Source organism: Theropithecus gelada, chromosome 3 (assembly GCF_003255815.1).
Source record: "Theropithecus gelada isolate Dixy chromosome 3, Tgel_1.0, whole genome shotgun sequence".
NCBI classification, from domain to species: domain Eukaryota; kingdom Metazoa; phylum Chordata; class Mammalia; order Primates; family Cercopithecidae; genus Theropithecus; species Theropithecus gelada.
In genome coordinates, this window is record NC_037670.1 from 128,421,643 (window position 1) to 128,435,945 (window position 14,303).

The following is a 14,303-nucleotide window of genomic DNA, read 5'->3' on the forward strand; positions in this document are numbered from 1 at the left end:
CTTTTATTGTTGAGTTGTAAAGGTTCTTTATATATTCTGGATATCAAACCCTTATTGGATATATGACTTGCAAATATTTTCTCCCATTCTATGAGTTGTATTTTTACTTTATTGAAGCCATCTAGACATAGACATGGGCAAAGCCTGCATGACTAAAACACCAAAAGCAATGGCAACAAAAGTTAAAATTGACAAATGGGATCTAATTAAACTAAAGAGCTTCTGCACAGCAAAAGAAACTATCATCAGAGTGAACAGCCAACCTACAGAATGGGAAAAAAATTTTGCAATCTATCCATCTGACAAAGGGCTAATACACAGAATCTACAAGGAACTTAAACAAATTTACAAGAAAAAAAAACACCCCATCAAAAAGTGGGCAAAGGATATGAACAGATATTTCTCAAAAGACATATATGCAGCCAAAAACCATGAAAAAATGCTCATCATCACTGATCATTAGAGAAATGCAGATCAAAACCACAATGAGATACTATCTCATGCCAGTTAGAATGGCGATCATTTAAAGAGTCAGGAAAGAACAGATGCTGGAGAGGATGTGGAGAAATAGGAATGCTTTTACACTGTTGGTAGGAGTGTAAATTAGTTCAACCATTGTGGAAGACAGTGTGGTGATTCCTCAAGGATTTAGAGCTAGAAATACCATTTGGCCTGGCAATCCCATTACTGGGTATATACCCAAAGGATTATAAATCATTCTACTATAAAGACACATGCACACATATGTTTATTGCAGCACTATTCACAATAGCAAAGACTTGGAACCAACCCAAATGCCCATCAATGATAGACTGGATAAAGAAAATGTGGCACATATACATCATGGAATACTATGCAGCCATAAAAAAGAATGAATTCATGTCCTTTGCAGGGATGTGGATGAAGCTGGAAACCATCATTCTCAGCAAACTAACACAGGAACAGGAAACCAAACACCACATGTTCTCACTCAGAAGTAGGAGTTGAACAGTGAGAACACATGGACACATGGAGGGGGACATCACACACCAGGGCCTGTTGGTGTGGGGGGCTAGGGGAGGGATAGCATTAGGAGAAATACCTAATGTAGATGACGGGTTGATGGGTGCAGCAAACCACCATGGCAAGTGTATACCTATGTTACAAACCTGCACGATCCACACATGTATCCCAAAACTTAAAGTATAATTTACACCAGGGCCTATCATGGGGAGGGGGGAGGGGGGAGGGATTGCATTGGGAGTTAAACCTGATGTAAATGACGAGTTGATGGGTGCAGCACAGCAACATGGCACAAGTATACATATGTAACAAACCTGCACGTTATGCACATGTACCCTAGAACTTAAAGTATAATAATAATAATAAATAAATTTTAAAAAAATAAATAAAATAAAATAAAATAAGGAAAGAAAATATGGCACGTACACACACAACATAAAAGTTTTACATTTTGATGAAGTTCAGTCCTTCTGTTTTTTCTTTTGTGATTTGTTCTTTTGGTATCATTGCCTAAGAAATAATTGTCTAATCCAAGGTCATGAAATTTACTCCTGTTTTCTTCTAAGAGTTTTACAGTTTTAATGCTTACATTTAGGTCTATAGTCAACTTTGAATGAATTTTTGTGTAAGGTGTAAAGTAGGGATCCAACTTAATTTTTTTCCACATAAATACCCAGTTATCCCAGTACCACTTACTGAAAAGATTATTCTTTCTCCATTGAATTGTCTTGACACCCTTGTCAGAATCAGCTGACCATATACCTGTGGGTTTATTTCTGGGATCTCATTTCTATTCCACTGATCCATATGTCTATACTTATGCCATATTTATGCTGGTCTTGATTACTGTAGCTTTGCAGTAAGTTTTGAAATCGGTAAGTATGTGTTCTCCAACTTTGCTCTTCTTTTTAAGATTGTTTTTGCTATTCTGGGTTGCATGTATTTCCATATGAATATTAAGATCAGTTTATCAATTCCTGCAAAATAGATAGCTAAGACTTTGATAGGGATTGTGTTTAATAATTTTTTTAACTTACAAAGAGTGGCTTTTAGGTAATAGTCAATAAGCTTTTCTAAGCGAAGAAGTTTTTCAAGGACAGTCACTTTTAACTATTTTAATTGTTCCAAACGACTAAATATGGGGTATTTATTATCATTTTTAAATAACTTCATTCATTTTGAAGAAAAATTACATTAAATACATGCAAAACTGAATTTCAAAGGGTGTTCATGAATAAAGATGTGTGCTGCCGAGTAATCTACAGCACTCCCAGCAAGAACCAGTGCTCTCTAATCAGCAACTTTTTTTAAAGATAATTTTGCAAGAGTTTTTTTGCTTTTAAAGAAATCTGATTGCTAATTATTAAAAAGAGTACTACATAGCTCTAAGCACTAAGAAAGTGAGGAACAGATTGAAAGATGAATTTTCAGTGAATGAGAATTCAAAAAGCAACAACCGCACTTCAATCTGTTGGGGTAGGCTCTTCAAATGCCCCTTTATGGAAGTCTGATTGCCTGGGATTTCAGTTAGTAATACTGTCAAAGAAAAATATCTCACAATGCTTGCTCTTATGAGTTTGCATGCCTAACCCTTGCAAGTGATTTTTTTTCCCTACTGCTCTTTCTTCTCCTCAATGCCTCTTTATCGCTAACCTCCAATTCCTCTTCCTTGAGGCCTCTCTTTTTTCTCTTTTTGGAATTTCATGTTTAGATTTTAAAAAGTATTTTAGGCTGTTCGTGGTGTCTCATGCCTGTAATCCCAGCACTTTGGGAGCTTGAGGCAGGGAGACCACTTGAGGTCAGGAGTTCAAGACCAGCCTGGCCAACATGGCAAAACCCTGACTCCACTAAAAATACAGAAATTAGCCGGGCGTGGTGGTGCACACCTGTAATCCCAGCTACCCCGGAGGCTGAGGCAAGAGAATCACCTGAACCCAGGAGGCAGAAGTTGCAGTGAGCCATGATCCCACTGTATTCCACCCTGAGCGACAGAGTAAGACGTCTCAAAAAGTAAGCAAATAAATAATTAAATAAAAAGTATGTTAAAATATAGTGAAAATACATTGTTACTTACATAATTTTTTCTACATCAAGATCACTGCCAACTGATTAACATCCTGCAAAAGTGCCAGGGTCCTGGCTGGGGAATATGGGGATCAGTTTGGATGAGCATGCTGATGTATGTCAAAACATGATGCTATCTGTCCACTGACTCTCCAGCAAGACAGATTTAGGTGTAACATTTCCTAACAAAATGTTTTGGTACTTCTAAGACAAATTTTTCTTCAATAGGACTCAAGATTGAAGAGACAAATTTTTCTCTATGACAAACACTATTCTATAAATGAAATAACACTTAAATATATGCATCATAAATGTGAATTTTGCCAGCTGTAAGATGTCTTATCAGATGGCCACTTCATGGATTATATGAGGAAAATTTTAATTCCATGGTGGCAACTTTGGCGCACTTGGTTCGCTTCTGAATCAGCCACCTTCCTACACCATCAGAGAATCTATGTTCAGAGAAGAAAAGTCCTTTTAATATAACTGTATATGAAATATAAATAGCGGAATAAATCTAAAAAAAAAAGTAGCATTTTCCAAAACGAATATGTGATTTTTTTTTCTTATCTATTATTTTGAATTCTCTGACCCACTAGCCTCCCATGTATTATCCTAAATTACCAAAAGTTTAACACATGGAGATTTAACATGTTTGGGCTTTCTTTAAAAGGTAACACATTTGGCTGGGTGCTGTGGCTCACACCTGTAATCCCAGCACTTTGGGAGGCCGAGGCGGGCGGATCACAAGGTCAGGAGATCGAGACCATCCTGGCTAACACGGTGAAACCCCGTCTCTGCTAAAAATACAAAAAAATGGCCAGGTGTGGTGGCGGGCACCTGTAGTCCCAGCTACTCAGGAGGCTGAGGCAGGAGAATGGCGTGAACCCGGAAGGCGGAGCTTGCAGTGAGCTGAGATTGCACCACTGCACTCCAGCCTGGGCGACAGAGTGAGACTCTGTCTCAAACAAAACAAAACAAAACAAAAAAACGGTAACACGTTCAGTTAAATACCCATTTACCCACAGATACATTCACCATCATTGGTGTTACTGAAAGATTTAATCTGCTAGTTAGGTGTGTTTCTGAGAATATCCTTGTTTAGTCTGATTTGAAAAAACTCACACCTCTCCTTGGACTCTCCTTGCCACAAAACCCTTGTGGAAATTTTATTACAATAGTATACTTTCGCAAATAATTGGTATTTTAAGGCTTCTATATTTTTCTTAATTTGTAATTTGGTATTATTAAAGAACACACTCCATAACAATAGCTTTGAAACTGTTTTTGATTATGGCCCACATAAAAAATCCATTTTACCTTGCAACTCACTACACACACACAGGTGTGTGTTTGTGTGTGTGGTATGTCAAACAACAAAAGTTTTATGAAACAGTATTCACCCTTACCACATGCATGCATGCATGCTGATATTTTCTATTCTATTTCTTTCCTTTTGTAAAGATGCTGGGTAATCTACCTATCTGCTGATGTCACAGCTCAATAATGGTTCCCAACCTGCAGTTTGATCAACATTGTTCAGAGAAAAGACAGTCTTATCACAACAGAGTAATGCAAGAATAGGATCTTAGTTTGTCCCCTGATAACCCTAGCTTTGAATGAGACGCTACGCCATTTTGAGTAATCTCTAAGCCTTGCATTCTTTTCTATTTTCCTTCTTCTGTAATAATCTCACATGCCACCTACCACAGGTAAATACAAATATGCAAAGAGATAAGACAGCAATCCTATAGTAATATCAGTCACAGGCTTTAAAAAAAAATCCTCCTCTGCAACATAACATTCTATAAAATTGGTGGTTATGTAATCAGCAGTCAAGAGAAGGGCAAATATTGAAAAAGAAAGAGTCCCAAAAAAGCAAAACACAAATAGCATATAACAGTTTACAGTCTCTCTCTCTAGTCTTTTTATCCGCCATCCTCCCTAATGCCAATTTTTTTTTTTTGCCCAGTGGGTAGAATACAGTTGCCTTCTTTACCCTAATGTCTGCTTTCTTTCCCAGAAAGTTGCTTTTCTGTTAGACTCATGGCAGCCTTCCATGCAGTCTCTCCCCATTCTTGTCTAGCACTCTCTGAATAATGGAAGCTCTTTTATTCAGTCCTGGGCACTAGCTCTCACTTGACTCCTCACCCACTAATCAATCACTCATCGCCCAAGGATTCCCAGTAAACTCTGGCTCCCCTTCCTCCCCTGCCAGAACATCTTTTCAGCTTTCATCAAACAAAGGCACATGATTACATAGCTAACATAGACAAGAACAACACAAAACAAAGGAAGGGGTTTTGTTTTTTTTAAAGTCTATTTCATTGCAGACAACATAGAATTCTATTGGGTAGATATTATCTGCTGTATCAACTCAGCATAAGATAAAGATTTTATTTGGTTTACCCAGGGATTAGGTCAAATTAATTGAGCAATAGGGAATTCCCTGCCCCTGCTCTTGCTGGAGGAAAAGTCCCTTTAGTAGTTATGGCCTTTCTGTTTGACTGTACGTATATGGACCTTGCTAGTGAGGCTGTGTTATTTTTAATCTTCCATCTTACCACTTGTGAATTTTGTTAATTGCTTTTCCTTTTTCTACAATGAATCCTTCTTTTATTGTTACTCAGACACCCAAACTAAATAAAAAACCTGTAACTCAGAGTGGAGTAGAAGTATATCATCAGCTTCCTGTTCAAAACATGTTGTTTCAGCATTTGCCATATTATCTTTTTGGAATCCATACTTAATTATATTATTCCACCTAAAAATATTGGCTAGATAACTTTAATATCAGGTGGACAAAGCTCAAAAAGAGAATTAACCTATTTGGTCTTTTTGCTTTATTGTTTTTTTCCCATGATTTTAATTAATAGATGTCCATATATATTTTTTTCTAACATTATATAGTAGTATAAAAATAAAAGTGAAAATCAACTATTATTTTGCCCCCTAGACATAACCACTGAAAACACTTTGGTATATAGTCATGGAGACATTTTATATATATATATACATATATATATATATATATGCATATATGCCTCACACATATTAATGCAATATTTTAGGAAATCTCAAAAGTAGTTGCCATTGAGTGATTAGAAATAATTTTTCTCCACTTCTTTACATTTTTCTCTGCTTTTTAGATTTTTGGTAATGTCTATACATTGGTTGTAAGTCATAGTAAATGAAAATAAAAACATAAAAAGCCCAGCCAAGGAACCATGGCAAGGAGAGAGGTCATTTTGCTGGCAGAGCAGATGGATGGTAGGGGAGGTAGCGTGCTGGGGAAGGGGGAAGGAGTGCAGGTAGGGTGGGGAGGGGTCTACAGAGGAAACAAGTTCTGACTAATGAGACCTAATCCTCAGCTCCTGTTGTTGTTTGTTCAAAACTTTCATACTTGGGTACACCTTCATAGTCACTTTCAAATATATGTTTATATTTTCCAGGACTTCATAAGGGCTGATTAAAACAAACAAACAAACAACCTAGATCTTTTGCCAATGTCAAGAAGTGAGGAATAATTTAGAAGTATTTCCTTAACTTCTGCTGTTTGGATCATTATGAAAAATCTCTCTCATAGATAGGATGTAGCTGGCAGGAAAGATGTGATTATTATCTGTGTTCCCGCCATCAGGCGCAGAGAGGAGGAAATGCACATGTCTCTGCAGGGCTAGGACTGCCTCCCCATAGACCACTATTTCAATGCAACTCTATTAAATTACACTCCTTCGCCAATCCCAGGAAACTCCCGTCTTTCCCTAATGAAGCATTTATCACCATCTCCACACTGAATCTACAACCCATGCCCTCTCCTGCAGCCTCATATCTCAGCCCCATCCATCTCTTCTTCCCTTTGTTTTACTTTAGGAGGGAGGCTTGTTATATATTGCTTGTATAATGCTTTAATCATGGATTATGGCTTGCTTTACAGCTCCCTGAATGCCTTGGCAAGGTCTCTATATGAATAAAATTATTATTATTAAAGTCAATTAATCAGAGACACAATTCACTTTTCAGCATCTGACATCCCGAACACTTACTGATGCAGAAGTCTTTTTGCTTATCTCCAGTGTAGGGATATTTTTTGGAATCAGTGATATAGAACATAGTTCTACAGATTTCTTTAATTAGATTTGTACATATGTACAAATGCATTGACCTGTTAAGGATCAACAATTGACCAGCAGTGAAAAAAGATATGCTAATGAGTTTTTTTGTTGTTTGGTTTTGTTTTGTTTGAGACAGGGTCTCATTCTGTTGCTCAAGCTGGAGTGCAATGGTACAGTCATAGCTCACTGCAGCCTTGATTTCCCAGGCTCAAGCCATCCTCCCATCTTAGCCTCCCAAAGTGCTGGGATTACATGCATGAGCCACCGCACCCAGCCAACTACTGAGTAATGATGTTTAGAAAGAGCTAGTAAGACTTATCACATAATTTACAAGCTATTTTTTTTTTTGAGATGGAGTCTCACCCTGTCACCAGGCTGGAGTGCAATGGCATGATGTCTGCTCACTGTAACCTCTGCCTCCTGGGTTCAAGCGATTCTCCTGCCTCAGCCTCCCAAATATCTGGGACTACAGGCGCGTGCCACCACGTCCAGCTAATTTTTGTATTTTCAGTAGAGATGGGGTTTCACCGCGTTGGCCAGGATGGTCTCGATCTCTTGACCTTGTGATCTGCCCGCCTTGGCCTCCCAAAGTGCTGGGATTACAGGCGTGAGCCACCGCACCTGGCCTACAAGCTATTTTTATTCATACTCAGCAAAAGAAACAAAGAAGCAGCAGCTCCCTGTGTAATTAGAATCTCTTATCTACCTTAATTTCTTTTGATAGGTTGTCTGTCTGAAGTAATTATTTGATTTTTCTTCAGTAAACTTTTTGTTAAAGCATACATAGTATACAGACAGAAAAGAGCACAATTCACAATCATACTGTTCAATAATTTTCACAAAGAAAACACAAAGAAAAGGGCCTCCCAGATATTAAGCAAAAGAACATCACAATTCCTCAGAGGCCCCCTCATGCCACTCCCATTTACTACCCTTGCTCAAAAGTAATCCTGACTCCTGTCCCCAGAATAGTTTTGCCTGTTTTGGAACTTTGTGTACACACAATCACACAGGGTGTATTCTTTTGTGTCTGGCCAGTGATTTGTATTTTATGGTTCTTAGGTTTTTAAAATTTATCATCTATTAAGTATCTGCCATGAGGCAGGAATGATTTTAAGGGAAGGGACTACAAAGAGTTAACACATACAGTCCCCACCCTTGATAATCTTTCAGTCCAGCAGGAAGCCCGACATAGACACAGATGGGGACAGGTAAGTGTTAGCGGTTCTGCGAAGGAAGACAGTGGGGCTCGAGGAGACAGGGCTCAGTCCCACAGGGGCTCACAAGGTGGATAGAAAAGACTACCGAGACTCCCACCCTGATACCTATTATATGCCTTGAAGTTCTCTAAGGACTTGAATAAAGGATAGGAAGATATGGAATTGGTTGGACGAAATCATTCTGGAGGGCCTTCCTGGGTTGTTGCTGGGATCCTCTTTTTTCCTCCTTTTTTCTGGGTCATTTTCATTCTTCCTTTTTTAGTTTTTCCACACCCTTGACCTCCTCTACTCCCCCTTTCTCTTCTCTCAATTTTCCTCCCTCTCCCCTCTTTCTTGGTCTCCCTCCTATCAGAATCTGGAGATCCTCCTCCCACAACTGCCCTAGATCTTTCTTTCTGACCAGTCCTTGCTTCCAGGGTGAGAAGAGACAGGAGCTCTAAGCCTCTACAGCTGTGCTGCCCACAGGCTCTACCTACTTGCCTACCCACTGAGTTTTCTTATGGGTAGTGGGCCCATGGCACTTCTGGCAGCCGAGGGTTGAGCAGGTGGAAAGAACAGATAAAAGGAAGGATAGATGTGGGTGGAGCACGGACAGAGAGGATGAGCAAAACCATTTCAACCAATTCTTTTTGGTGTTCCACTTTGAGTCCTTCAGTCAATAGAATTGAGTTCCACCGATTTAATATTTTTTGTACTCCTTGTACCACCACCAAGTACTATTCAATTTCAGATGTCAAGGTGGAGTGGATGTGGTTTTACTCTGTTGTTTTGCTTTGGCTCCAGCAAATCCATCTTTCTCTTTGAGAACCCAAAAGGTGGTTTGTGGTGATTGCTTGTCCACTGAGAAGACGCTGCTCTTGTGTCCCCTGCCAGAGGGATGCTCTCTGTTCAGTGTCAATAGGAGACCATTTAAAACACCAGCAAGGGATCTTGTTTCATCATTATGCCAAGAATCCCCAGCCTGTATTTCTTTTTCATCTGATTCTGACAGGGTGGTTTTTGTATCTTACCCATTGGCTGCCTAAATTGGAGACTTGGCTGAAAATACACTGGCTGAAGTTCAATCCAGACAAGATGAATGCCCAGGGTGGGTAAACTATAGAAATTGGAAGAGATAGCCCTAGTACCTCTTTTCGTGGGATTTTTCCATAAGGGGATGTTGGAGTTTCAAGGGACAGAAAGTGACCATCATTTGGCAAGTGTTACATAATATTAAGAGGCAGAGTAGTGAGATGGGGAACATCCAAGAGCTTTGCATCAAACAATCTGAGTTTAAATCCTGGCTGCATCAACTGGCTGGGGGACCTTGAAGCCTATTCTGTCTGTCATTTGGGGTGGTAGCGCAGGCCTCAAAGGTGGTGAGCTGCAATCAGTGAGATCCAGGTGTTTGGCACAGCTCTCTCCATAAGCTGTGTCTTTATAGCTCTTGGAGAGGATTCTGTTTTAAAACCAGAGGATTCTCTGGTGTAAAATGCCAGGGTTTGCCAATGTCAGTGCTCTGTGAAAAAAAGCATTTTGGAGGTCAGATTTCACAAGAGGCATGGTTGAAACTAAAATTTTAAATCTCCAATTTGCATGTGAATGAATACATCTTATGGAGTGCCAGATCAAAGGCCTACTGATCCCATCAACTCTTCAACATGTAGATTCTGTGTGAGGATCAATGATCCTACCTCAGTATCCAAGTCTTGGACAATAGACTGGCTGCGAGTTCATTTAGAGACCTAAGGTGCTTATTGTTAAATACAAGGAAAGCTTGATTTATGATGTCTGGAACTTCCTAAAGAGGTTCTTTGTGCTTCTTTGAGTTGAGAATTCCAATAAAATCAGAAAAAACAACTTAACCAATATGGCAGCTCAAATATCCAAGTCCCATTCTAAGATAAAAACCATTGAATAAGAAGCAATACCCTGGCCAGTCGCGGTGGCTCACCCTTGTAATCCCAGCACTTTGGGAGGCTGAGGCAGGTGGATCACCTGAGGTTGGGAGTTTGAGACCAGCCCAACCAACGTGGTGAAACCCCATCTGTATTAAAAATACAAAAATTAGCCAGACGTGGTGGTGCACACATGTAATCCCAGCTACTCAGGAGGCTAAAGCAGAAGAATGGCTTGAACCTGGGAGGCAGAGGTTGCAGTGAGCCGAGATCACACCACTGTACTCCAGCAGAGTGAGACTCCATCTCAAAAAAAAAAAAAAGAATCAATACCCTATAGATATTGATAGAGATATTTAATAGAGGGTAAGTGATGATAGGGTGCTGAGGTTATTTGCTGATTAGTGTCTTAAAGGATATATGAGAGAATTACATGTGTATCTTGTGTGTGAATGAAAGTGCAATATCCTTCTTATGCCATAAAGTATTTATTTATACCTGGAGCCATGCCTTGTGTTGTAGTTAGAGATGGGAAGACACACAGTGCCTATTCCGAAGGCGGCCACAATCTAGTATTTGAAATCCAGGCTCCTCAGTGCGGTTTTCACATGTGATGGAAAAGTTTCTTCAAGGAAGAACATCTTTGAAGTTATAGTAGAAAATAAGATGTCAGGCCAAAACAATTGATTTCCCTTTTTTTTTTCTTATATGCTACATAAGGAAATCCTCTTAGCTCTACCCTGAAAATATGACTGGACTCTATCTACTTCTCACTACCCCTCCTGCTACCACTCAAGACGATGCCATCATCATCTCTCACTGGGAATAGCCTCCTAACTAGGCCCCCCACTATACTCTATTCTAGACACAGCAGTCCAGTGATTCTTTTAAATAGCACCACTCCTGCATTCAAGGCCCTATGTTCACTAGGAGTAAAAATCTAAGTCCTCACAATATGAGATCTGAGCTCATATTCCCTCTCTGGCCTCATCTCTCACCTCACCTTGACCACTCTGTTTTACTCCACTGACTTCCTTACTGCTCTCAGATCCCCCATCCTCTCAGCTACACTACCCCAGGACATTTGCACCAGTTCTCCTCTTAGCGTGGACCATCCTTCCTCCTTAAAGCCACGTGACTAATGTCTCTTGATCTTTAAACTTTTATTCAATTGTCGCAATGAGGCTTACCTTTACCACAGTATTTTAAATCATCAAACCCCCCCACACACACACCACCCCAACTCTGGTACTCTGATACTCTTAACTTTCATATTTCCATTATTGACTTACTGCTCTACATTTGTGTGATTTACTTTCCATTATGGTTATTGTTTGTTCTTTGTTCCCTTCCACTAGAATGTAAACTCCATTTTTGTTATTTTATTCACTAGTCTATTCTAATCACTGGGAACACTTAACAACACATATTTATTAAATGAATAAATTAATCACATAACCAGGATAGAAAGATACCTTAGAAATAATCTGATCTCCAACTTGATACCTCAGATTTTTCAGGATGCGTCTAATATACAAACCAAGGACAATCTATACTCATGTGCTCTAAATTCAGGTATGCAAAGAATGGGCTTCTTGGCAATTGATTTATTTACAAAGTTCAACTCAATTTCGACCAGTACTCCTAAAATTATCTGTGGTGAAGAAATTTAAAAAATTCAATCTGCCATGAAGCAAGACTTTTATATGTTACAATAATGATGAATTTCTAGAAAGCCAAAATTTAAAAATACACATACAAAAATAATTAATGATAATATATAATGTATGTGTATTAGGTTCAGTAGTAATGTAACTACTCTGTCAAACTGCTATACAGATTTGGAACACTTTCAATTTCTTTTCTTATGGCATGGTGGGCGAGTAATGACAGCTGGAGAAACACATTGAGGAGCATGTCCAGTCTTGACTTTGGAGCTCACGCTTCAATTGTGCCCTTACCAGACTGTCAATACCGCCCTCTCATGCCCTCAATTTAACAGGGTTGTCCTATGCACTTTGCTAATTGTTCTGTCCACAGTGTCTTTCTGGAGGAGACTTCGAGAGCCTTCCTTTGGAATTCTTGCAAATTCTAGTTTTTCAGAAGCCCAGTGAGTTGACCTTCGGAATGTGAGGATAAAGCCTTAGCTTTCCAAAGTTGCTTATTTCTTCTCTTTATTTTATATGTTATTGTATTCACTCTTACTAAGAAACATATTTCTTAAAATGTAACAAGCTTAATACAGCTTGTATGTATAATACCTGGGGACATCTAAAAATAAATCTAGAATTTTATTAATATGTATGAATGAAGTGAACAATGTATTTCTCTTATCTCACAGCAGTTGAGTCTATTGCCTGGATACAGTAATAAGAAGAATTATATCCATAAAAAAGATGTGACCATTTAATGTTTTGGGGGAGGAAGTTGAAATAGAATTTGGAAATAAGAAAGTAGTAAACTCATATTTCTCTAGACATTTTAAAAATGAGATACATGCAAAAAGAGTTCACATTTTAGCATGTTGTAATTTCTTCTCTGAAAAATATCCTGACTGACGATATGTGATGTTACCAAGCATTTGTTTTCAGTTTATGTACAGGATTCTCCATGGAGATATGTCCATAACATGAAGGCATCCAATATAGAAAATGACATGCAATGCCTTTATTCTTCCAGTTTAATTAATGCTATGACAACCACTTGGCAGAGACTGTGGTGAAGAGGAGGCCTCTGTAGGGAACTGCAAGTTATAAGCAGTAAGGAGACTGTCAAACTGTTATTGGGACCCAACGTATGGAAACCCAAAGCTTTTTTAGCAGCTTCACTGGAGATAAATTCCAAGGAGAACAAGTAACTCAAAAAATTCGGTTGTTTAGTCTAACAAAAGGAAAGTTGATAGTGGTAGGAATCATATTTTTAGAATGCATTCTGCATATATAGAAAATAGTTTCCCAAATTTAGAAAATAAAAAAAAATCCTGGCCAGGCACAGTAGCTCACGCCTGTAATCCCAGCACTTTAGGAGGCCGAGGCGGGCGGATCACAAGGTCAGGAGATCAAGACCATCCTGGCTAACATGGTGAAACCCCGTCTCTACTAAAAGTACAAAAAAATTAGCCAGGCATGGGGGCGGGAGCCTATAGTCCCAGCTACTCAGGTGGCTGAGGCAGGAGAACGGCGTGAACCCAGTGGCGTGAGCCGAGATTGCGCCACTGCACTCCAGCCTGGACGACAGAGTGAGACTCTGTCTCAAAAAAAAAACCAAAAAGAACACCTAAACCTACCCACGCTGTGTGTGTTCACAATGCCCTGAGTGCTTTGAGAAATTCAATATTACTTCCTTCCTGCAAGGGTGATTTATTGAGCCCCATGGCTGTACTGGGTACAGTGGTGAACAAGACAAAGTCCTAGCTGCCACTGAGTGAGCCAGGGGGACAGATAAGCAACTCGTCAGATACAGAATAGGTGGACAATGAGAAAGACTGGGGAAAAATAAAACACTTAGGACTAGAGATCAACGTGGGGGTGTCATTACAGTCAGGGGAATCAGGGAAGGCCTCTTTGATGTTTGGACTGAGACCTAAGTGAAAGGAGGAAATGGGCCACCAGGAAGAGTGTTCCAGACCAGGAGAGAGCTAGGGCAAAGGACCAACGCCCACGCCTGTTTGCTGAGCTTGAGAAAGAGCAGGAGACCAGTGTGATGGAGCACAGGGAGCAGGTGGAAGGTGGCAGGAAGGGAAGTGAGGGAGGAGCCAAGAGCCCATCTTTGCAGGACCTCATGAGGGTTCCCAACTCTATGAAACCAAGGTCCCCTTTAGATAACTAATATTTCCCAATGGCCCTTTTATTTATTTATTTATTTATTTATTTATAGAGATGCTTATAGAAGTTTCATTTGTAATAATTAAATGATAGAAACAACTCAAATGTTGTATTCTGGGATAATTCAGTTTGTGGTGAAACCTTATAAAAATTTGTGTTTATATGTAAAATGGAGTTAGGATCTAGGCTCAGATCATAATT